Here is a 10,294-nt window from a genome sequence, read left to right on the forward strand (position 1 = left end):
CCTAAGAAATCTTAAACCTTGTTAATTGTTTCATTTATTGCTTCTAACACCGGAGCTGTGCTTATTAAGGCAATCTGTTTTTGAAGACAAAATATCTTTTGCTGTTGGTTGTATAATAATTTGATACTCGTTTGATACAAGAATGGAAAACCTCTAGTTGCATCATGACTTCCAGCCAGCTCCCTATTGACTGTTTTACCTAGGAGTGCTGGTGTGTGTCTGTGTGTGATAATCCAGCAATTACTGAAAGATCTCTTAGAAATGGCCCCTAGGAATATAAACTTGAACTATTCACTTTATATAACAACATAATTGTTATATAGTTTGTATGTATGTACCAATTAATTAATGGCTGTGGTTGGAAGCTATGTTGAAATGTTGAAATGATAGTTTTTAATCCTATGCCTCCCAGATATGGTGCACCAACTTCCATAATCCCCAGCCAGCAAGGTTATTTGTCTTATGGAAGAAAATGTGGAAAGCTGTGATCTGTGTTAGGAAGAGTTTTAATATAACCCAAAATATTTGGGATTGTGGGGAGGCGTGTAAAAAACAACACAAATCTAAGATTGAATTCCTACATGTAGCATCGTTCGGTGCTAATCCTTAGATGATTAAACCTTGTGATGTGCATCTCTCGGCAAAAGGTTCTTAAGATTCTTTTTCTTCCTTTCAGAGCTTTTTACAAACGTAATTTCTGATCCATAGGAGCTCGACGCAGCTTTAGTCTGAAATGCTCCGAGCCAGGTTTGTCATCTTTAAAAAAAGGGCGCTTCAGTGCCAAAGAACATAGATATTGGCATCCCTGCTCTGTGAGAACGCCAGCGATATGCAAATGGACCTACAAGGCTGTTCAGACATGCGTAATGCTTATTCGTTGTTCCTACTAGGATCAGCGGATATAGCAGAAACATTCATATTTGTGCGAAATGATACAGTCTGATTACAATGTTGAAATGAATCCAATGTAAACTCTGCCTCTATCTGGCTGTGCTATATATTCTATACTGATGCTTGTTTTCAATATCCCAAAACTTCTTCCATTCACAGCCACTTCCAATCTAAAGGAGTATTTTAACTGTTTGAACTGAGATGGGGAGAAAGCATGTTCTTTGTCATATCTTTTTTTCCCCTAACAATTCCCGTTATGTTCCCTGAAAATCTCTTCTGGAAGCTTTTTGGGGCCATCCAGGAGCGAATATGGATGAGGAACATGGGTCTGCATTCAGAGAGGAATTGACATAATCATCTTCTCTCCATTCCACAGGCAAGGTAATTATGAACAGGACACTGATCCTTGGTGGACTGGGATGCTGGATCCAGGACTATTGGATTTGTTCATATTTTATTATAGCTTTCTCTCATCTCCTATTATTCAGTGTTTTATTTTGCTCTCCACCTAATATGAGCCAAATCCATCACCCATGCAAATTCTTGCTGCTGAACATTGGAGAGTAGAAATCAATCCGCTTTCAAAAAAGTAGATTTTCTTATTCCACTAAGCTTCTTAATTAAGTCTCATTTTCAGACTTGATTTCAGAGTTTTATGGGTAACCAATTGCACTCTGCACAGAGGTCACTGGATTTTCGGCTTTTTCCCCTCCCTCCTTCTGCTCAATCGTGTTGGATTCTCAGAGATTGCCTAGGCAAATCCCTGCAGTTTTCTTGGCAAGGTTTTTCAGAAGTAGTTTATCCTTGCCTCCTTTCTAGGGCTGAAAAAGAAGGGAATTGATCCAAGATCGCTCAGCTAGTTTTATAGTTAAGGCAGGACTAGAACTCCCAGTTTTTAGCCCGATGCCTTAACCCAGGACTGTCAAACTCCCAGCCCGTGGGCCGGATGGGTCATCCGCTGGCCACGCCCACCCCATTTCAGCAAAGGGGGGGGGAAGTCCCAATACATCACATGATGCCACCGTGACACCGTGAGTTTGACACTCCTGCCTTAGCCACTATATACCAAACTAGCTCTCTAGACTATTGGTCTCATCCAGTTCAAAACAAACAAACAAGACAGGGTTAAAGGAGACTGCAAAGTAATACACAGATTCTTTGTGACCTTATAGCATTTTATTAGGGAAGGAAAAGGAAGCTTTTTATGGGCCAAACTGTGCCAATTGTTTTATATATAGCTGCCTCTGGTGGGTGCTGTGAGTCCCAGTCAGCACTCCAGACAGATTGCTTGCCAGATATCTAATCAACATCTTCATGAGGGAGAGATGTCCTCCAAATAGTGGTTGCCTGGGTCGCTTCTGCACTGTAAGCAGTCAGTGGATCAGATGGATGATTGAGAATCTCCATAGAGAATCATGAGCACGTTTTCCTCCTTTTCTGCCAAAGTCTGAAGCATTTTGATACTTCCCACCAAGCTAAAGGACACCCCCTGAAAAAGAGAAGAAGGAAAATAAAAACCAGTTACAAAAGAGCCTTAAATCCAATGGGCTCGATGTCAAAAGACACTCTCAGGTGGCAACTTGTCTTTTCCACCTCAAGACCTCAGCAGAAATTAAAGTAAGCCTTGTTTGCACAGGCCTTCTTGGGCTTTGGGAGAAGAATGGTATCCACCCAGAGTCTTTTCTCAAAATGAGATGGGTGACAGATAAATGTAATAAATGCATAAATACATCCAGTGGTGAAATCTAAATTTCTTTCCTACCGGTTCTATGGGCGTGGCTTGGTAGTGGTGGGTCATGTGACTGGGTGGGTGTGGCTATGTGACTGGGAGATCAAAAGACAGAAACTCACTAACAATGTCCTGCTGGAGCAGGGTTGGACTAGATGACCTCCAGGTCCCTTCCAGCCCTGGATTAACCTCTGAAGCTGCATCTAGTGCTTCCTTCCTCTCCTTTTTCCTCCCTCCCTCTTTCTTTCTTTCTTTCTTTCTTTCTTTCTTTCTTTCTTTCTTTCTTTCTTTCTTTCTTTCCCTTCCTTTCTTCTCTCTCTTTCTCTCTCTCTCAAACGAACCCTCCATCCCACCCCCCCATTTTCTGCCTAGCAGGCTTCAGCATTTTTACCTTTTAAAAAATGCTTTAAAAAAAAAACACCTCTGACGATCAGGCACCTCAGCTGGGATCGTCAGAGCCTTGTTTTAACCCTTTAAAAGCATTTTTTTACAACCTCTTCAACTGAAGAGGTTGTTAAAAAATGCTTTTAAAAGAAAAAAAAAGGCTCTGATGACTGTGTGGCTCAGCTGGGCATGGGGTGGGGGGGCAGGGATTTTTGCTACCGATTCTCCAAACCATCCGCCGCCTTCGCTATTGAATCGGCCGATCTGGTCTGAACCGGGAGCATTTCACCCCTGAATAAATCCTACTGTCTACAGACCATCCATTGATTCTGCCTCCTGCAGAAAGGCTGGGAAGGCACTGGGTTCACTGCTGAAAGTGTCAGAGGGGAAATTTTAAATAAAGACCTCCCACCCTCCCCCTTGATGTAAGTATGGCCAACCTGTATTGAATCTCCTGCAGATGCCCTGGGAAGATGCTGCACCTTCTATGCCCTGGCAGTGAGGCTAGGGAAATGTCCAGGTAGGACACTGGGGAAAGGAGTAATTGCTTTTTAAGTACTACGAGATATTTTTCACTCTTTTAAAAGATTTTTTTTATCCCATCTTTATTATTTTTTATAACTCAGGTGGTGAACATAGCTGATATTCCTTCCTCGTCCTAATTTTCTCATAACAACAAACTTGTGATGTGAGTTGGAGTGAGAGAAACTGGCTGTCCCTAAGACTCAGCTGGCTTTCATGCCTAAATTGGGTCTAGCACTCACATTGCCTGTCTTCTACCCAGGTGCTTTAACCACTAGACCAATTTTTCCTTCCTTCCTTCCTTCCTTCCTTCCTTCCTTCCTTCCTTCCTTCCTTCCTTCCTTCCTTCCTTCCTTCCTTCCTTCCTTCCTTCCTTCCTTCCTTCCTTCTTTCCTTCCTTCCCTCCCTCTAAGCACTATTGTAGTGGGTAAAATGTCAAGTGTATTATCAGATTACTATAATAACAGAGCAGCGGATCAAAAATTTGTGTACTTTTTACTGTTCTTTTAGGACAGGGCTGTCAAACTTGCAGCCTGTGGGCCAGATGTGTCTTGGCCACGCGCCCATGCCCAGTTTAGCAAAGGGGGAAAAAGTCCCGATATGTCACGTGACACCACCGTGACACCGCAAATTTGACAGCCCTGCTTTAGGAAGAAGGTGAGGCTTATGTTAGAATAGAGTAACAGAGTTGGAAGGGACCTTGGAGGTCTACTTGTCCAACCCCCTGCTTAGGCAGGATACCCTATCCCATTTCAGACAAATAGTTGTCCAATCTCTTCCTAAAAACTTCTAGTATTGGAGCATTCACAACTTCTGGAGGCAAGTTGTTCCACTGATTAATCATTGTAACTGTCCGGAAATTTCTTCTTAGTTCTAGGTTGCTACTCTCCTTGATTAGTTTCCATCCATTGCTTCTTGTCTGGCCCTTGGGTGCTTTGGAGAATGTTAATCAAGTTAAAAATGTTGATTAAAAGTCTTTTTCAGAGATTACTATGCTAAATGTAAATTCAGGTCTCAAATATTTGAGGGGTTTTTTCGGCAAGTAAACAACATATCTATTATTTTCATTTCATATTTCCATTCTACTCTGTCTACATTTGAAATAGTTCCAGGTGTTTTAGCAATCTTCCTTTTACAGTTTAAGGACAAATCTTTTAAAAATAAATCTCAAAGCAGGTAGAATCAATTGATTAGCTCTTAAATCCTAGTGTAAAATGAAAACATGTCTTCTTTAATCCCAGATCTCCAGTTAGAATTGAATCAAGGTTGATTCACCTAGCCTAGCCGAGCAGGGTTTTGGGAAAAGAATGTTAATGACTTCCTTGTTCCCTATGCAAATGAATGGTTTTACTGCCTCTGTAGAGATAGCTGGGAAAACAATGTGGTCATAGGGAAAGTGCCAAGGGGAAAGTTTGGGGATTATTTCTCTTGCTAGATATGTGAGTTGTTCCTTCCTACATGCAAATATTGTGCATCTGCTGAAGATTTTTGTGTCAATGAAGGGATCATTGCGGCTCGTAAGGGAGGCTGAAAAAGTGTCAAGGTGAGGCTTTAAAATGCTGCAGTGTATTAGTCTGTAAGAATAGCTTTGGTTGTATATGTGATAAATTATAATACTATATTACTTTTGATTGATTAAAAAAAAAAAGCACCAATGGCTGCTTTAGTACATTTATGTTGCTGGAGTAGGTGTTGCAGTTCTTTGGAGTAAGCAGAATAACAGAGTTTGAAGGGATCTGTGAAGTCTTCTAAGTCCAACCTTCTGCACCAGCAGGAGACCATATAGTACTGTACCATTCTGGGCAAATGGCTGTCCATTCTATTCCACTGGTTAATCTCACTGTCAGAAAAGTTCTCCTTAGCTCTAGATTGGTTCTTTTCTTGCTTAGTTTCCATTCATTACTTCTTGTTCTGCCTTCTGGTGCTTTGATAAATAGGTTGACCCCTTCTTTATGTCATTCCTTCATTTCACTAACTAGACATACCCAATGCCGCGGTGTGGCTCAGGCTGTAAGAAGCCTGTTATTAAAACACAGCTGCCTGCAATTACTGCAGGTTCTAGTCCCACCAGGTCCAAGGTTGACTTAGCCTTCCATCCTTTATAAGGTAGGTAAAATGAGGACCCAGATTGTTGGGGGGGCAATAAGTTGACTTTGTAAATATACAAATAGAATGAGACTATTGCCTTACACACTGTAAGCCACCCTGAGTCTTCGAAGAAGGGCGGGATATAAATGTAAATAAAAATAATAATAAAAAAAATTCCTGCAATTCACATCCAGAACTTGGTTATAAATAGTCAGAGACACAAATATATTAGAAGGTCCGTAAACTAAAGAAGTCATCAAAATGTTCCCTCCATTTTTGCTGGTCTTCTTTTTTCCAGGGATAAATAAGCAGATTTCCAAACAACTTGACACCACATTTAGTTTTCTAATGAAAATGTCATTCACTCCATTTAGCATGGCTAGGCTTCTTCAAACATCCTGAATTGTTCACATTTCTTGGAAAAGCTAAACAATAAGGTCTACAATTCTGCCATACTCTATAACTGTGATGGCTAACCTTTTTTTCCTCAGGTGCCGAAAGCACGCATGTGGGATTGCATGCACATGCGTGCCCACACCCATAATGGAATTCCCCTCACAAATAGTGTTGGGCGTGCCCTGCCCAACACGCAAGTGCGTGTGACACCCCTGCACTCCCCACCCGCCGGTGTATATGCACATGACCCCATTTTGGGCCTAGCAGTACTCCCTGAAGCCTCTGGAGGCCAGAAACTGCCTGTTTCCAGACTTCCGGTACTTCCGGTAGGCCCGTTTTTCACCTTCTCCAGGTTCCAGAGGCTTTCCTGGAGCCTCAGGAAGGGGGAAAATGGCCTCCGTGGCCCTCCAGAGGTCCTCCGGAGGCTGGAAACGGCCCATTTCCCCACTTCTGGGAGACCCGTTTTTTGCCTTCCCAGAGCCTCTGTGCAAGCCCTGTACTTAACTGGCATCCAAAATGGGCCGCGTGGAGACTCCTGAGAGGGGAGGGGCAGGGCAGTGTGGGTGGGGCCAGCTTAAAATCAGCTGGCTGGCGGGAGGCGCGTGCGCATGCACGGTAGAGCTGACCTAGGACAGCGGCTTGCATGCACACAGAGATTGCTCCATGTGCCACCTGTGGCACGTGTGCTATAGGTTCACCATCACAGCTTTATAAATTAATGGGACTTGTAGAAACAGTAATAATTCACACAAGGTGAAGTCTCCAAAATGTCAACTATAAGGTGACAACCAGAAAGAGGCTGTTATTGACATAGAGCCAGTTTGGTCTACTGGTTAAAGCAGGGGTCACCAAGCCCTGGTCTGTGGACCAGCATCGGTCCATGGCATATCAGAAATTGGGCCGCGCAAACAAGCAAAACCCCATCTGTGGGATGCAGGCAGTCCACAAAACCACGCTCCTGTGGTCCACTGAGGAACTTCTCTCCACGGAACCGATCCCTGGTGCCCTGGGTTAAGGCGTCAGGCTAGAAAGCAGGAGACTGACTTCCAGTCCCACCTTAGCCATGAAAGCCAATTGGGTGACTTTGGATCAGTCATTCCCTCTCACCCCAATTCACTTGACAGGGTGGTGGTTGTGGGGTAAAATAGGAACAGGGAAGGCATGTTGGATTTGTTTGCCGCCTTGAGTTATTTGTAACAATAATAAAGATGGGATTCAAATCAATAAAAATAAAATGATGCCAGATGGTATACTAGTGAGCTGATGGGAGACCATGGCAGAGCTAGAATTGTCAGGCTGGCCAACTGTCTTTAGCTTCTTTCTCAGAGGAACTGAACATTTGGGTAGTTTTAATTATTAGCAACTTTACCTGAAAAGGGTAGCTGGCAAAATGCCAGCTGGAATTCTCAATTTTTTGTTCATCTCTATTGAACACACTGCTCCGAAACTCTATCATTAGTGAAAGTTACTTTTGTTCCAAAGGGACTGAGGGAAATGTGAAGGTGAGAATGGGTAGAAAGCAGGTGAACTTCTGCTTAGTTTACCTCACTTTGGAGGCATAAGGAGATGCCATTCTGGCTGTTGCTTAAAGGAAGAGCTGGGAAAATGTCAACATCTGTTTAACCTCTTCAGGGAATATAATGTTATGGTTAATATGAGTTCAGGTCTCAAACATTTGACATTTCTTTTGAGACATTTTCACTCTACTCTTCCCAAATTTGAAACTGATATTTGGGTTTAAATATCTTTATGTATGTAAAAAAAAAAATACACACCTCAGATTAGATTGAATCAAACTAGTTTCTTAACATATTTTAACATTCTTAACATATCACTAATTCAAATGTGAATATATCCCAGCTCTCCAGTTTGAACTGAATCAAGGTTGTTTTACATGGGCTTAACTAAACTATGTTTGGGGAGAAGAATGTTAATCACTTCCTTCTTCCATATGGAAATGAATGGCTAGTCTACCTCTTGAAGAGAGAGTTGGGAAGATGGCTGCTGTTGCCAAAAAGAGTACTGCAAAGTATCTGAGTGCCTATTTCTTTTTTTGCTGGATATGCAGGTGGTTTTTGCTATTCCATAAGCAATTGTTCTGTGGCTGCTAAAGATTTCTGAGACACTGTGACTTAGAAGAGACTCCAAAAAGGTATCTTTAATGGAGCCTTGATTCTTTTTCTTTTTCCTCTCTTTTTAGTCTGGAAAAATGTGATCTTACTGCCTGTGAAGAAACTTAATAATTTTGGTTCTTATGAGACAAAGCAGAAGGAAGTCAAGATTTTGTGTAAATAAGTGTTTGTAGTAGATGTTATCCAGACAGGGTTTTTTTTTTTTAAGCAGCAATCTTTGGTTTGGATTAGGCTAGGTTTGCGGTGCTGTTTCATTCTTTATACAATTACTGCTAGGACCAACCATTTGTTTCTACTGTACTTCACCAATTCCTGCCAAGAATGATCATGATTCACCCAAGACGAAGTCCACAAAGCTGTTTTACTCCTTCCCTGAAGGAGGCTGTTGCTGGTGCACAACGGAGCTGATGGGAAATGGGACAGAGATCGAATTTTCCTCCCATTCTATCCAAACAGCTGCAAGCCCCGTGGCCTTTTTGGGACCACAAGCCGTGGACTTTCATTCTCTACAGCTGAAATCCAAAGAAAGTGGAATCTGATTGGTTCTTGGAGTCAAGGGCATGGCTCACTTTCATTCTGTCAAAATTTGAAACAGTTCCAGGAGTTTTACTGAGCTCCCTGTTACAGCTTAAGGAAGTTTTTAAAAGTAAATCTCAAAACAAGTTTGGATGCAATTGGTTTGCCATCAAATCCCCAAGTAAAATGGAAGCATGTCGTCTTGTGCACCAGCTCTCCAGTTCAAATTGACTCAAGGCTGGTTCACGCAGGCCTTGCTAAATAGGGCTTTGGGAGGAGACTATTAATGGCTTCCTCCCTCCATATGCAAATGACCATGCTGTTATGCCTCCCATAGAGATGGCTGGGAAGGCAAATTGGCTCTCGGGCACAGCATTCTGGGAAGCATCAGAAGAGGCTCGGAGGATTTATAGTCGTTTTCTTGCTGAATTTTCATTGACTGTTTCCATAGGCAAAAATCCTGCATTCCCTGAAGATCTTTGTGCTGATGCTGAGCTCACTGTGACTAGAGAGAGGGTGGGAAAGGATCAAGGGTGCATCCTTTGGAAAGCATGCATGTAGGAAAATGGATATTATGCCTAGTATGACAAAAGATGGCTGAAAGTCTTTTTGCCTTTGCCTTTCTTGCAGAAAAGGTTTATGAAGAACTGGATACGAATGATATTTTATATAGAAAGTCCAATGCTCTTGGAAAGCTTTTCATTTATTTATATTTTATATTTCTAAACTGCCCATCTTCCTCAGAAGAGTGGTCCGTTCTTCTTCTTTAATCTGAAAGGATGTTTGGGCCATTTTGGGTCCAGAGGATAATCTGCCGACGTAGGGGTGGAGACATGGACGGCGTACATCTTGACGGCTAAGGATGGACATTTTGCCACGACTTTTGGGCCTATTTCTCCATGAGATATTCATTTGCCGATCTACTACGACTGCGAGGTTCCCCCGCCTCGCAGGAATGGCCCTCCAAGCTATCGAGGGCTTACCTTAACGAAGGGTCTTGGGACCCAGAGAGGTGGCATGCGGCTAAGAAGAATTTGTGGGGTTTTTTAAATAGTTTTTTAAATAAGGGTTTTTAAGGGGAGGGATTGACGGGTGGGGGAGGACCCGTCGGGAGGATCCAGCCCTGTGCTAGTTCGCGACATTACGCCATCTTGTCTGAAGGCAGGGGAGGGCGTTCCAGGTTTAGAGGGCTGTTCGATCTGTACGGTAAGTGGGAGAGGCAGATATGGCGGGGAGGGCGTGTCGAGTTATGGGGGCACGTGCTCGAAGTTTGAGAGCGATCACGTGCTCCGGCCCCTCAGTCCCTACCCGTTCCCGGTGGCCATGATCCTCAGAGCTTGGACCTTGGCTGATGTTATGTAATGCCGGTCCGTGGTTAATAAGGCTCCCTGATTTGTGACCTTATTCAGGGAGGTCCATGGACCTCATGGGCATTACGGAGACCTGGTTGGGCCCTGAGGGGGTCCCCTTGTTGAGATGTGCCTCCAGGCTTCCGAGCATTTCATCAGCCGAGAGTCCAAGGTAGGGGTGGGGGTGGCGGTTGTTATTAAGGAAGATCTAGAGCCGAGGAGACCACTGTTCCTCAGATTGCTGGCTGCGAATCCCTCTGTGCGCTGGGGCTATAGGAATCAGTTGG

The 10,294-nt window shown here is 43.2% G+C and overlaps 1 long non-coding RNA gene across 1 annotated transcript; it reads left to right on the forward strand.

Annotated features, from left to right (window-relative positions):
* Positions 1 to 4,967: 4,967 nt before the first annotated feature.
* Positions 4,968 to 9,719, forward strand: LOC131196205 (uncharacterized). The gene is made up of 3 exons (XR_009154659.1): positions 4,968 to 5,069; positions 8,079 to 8,162; positions 9,289 to 9,719. It is a non-coding gene; the product is annotated as an uncharacterized LOC131196205 (long non-coding RNA).
* Positions 9,720 to 10,294: the final 575 nt, after the last annotated feature.

Source organism: Ahaetulla prasina, chromosome 1 (genome assembly GCF_028640845.1).
Source record: "Ahaetulla prasina isolate Xishuangbanna chromosome 1, ASM2864084v1, whole genome shotgun sequence".
In the NCBI taxonomy this organism is placed as follows: Eukaryota; Metazoa; Chordata; class Lepidosauria; order Squamata; family Colubridae; genus Ahaetulla; species Ahaetulla prasina.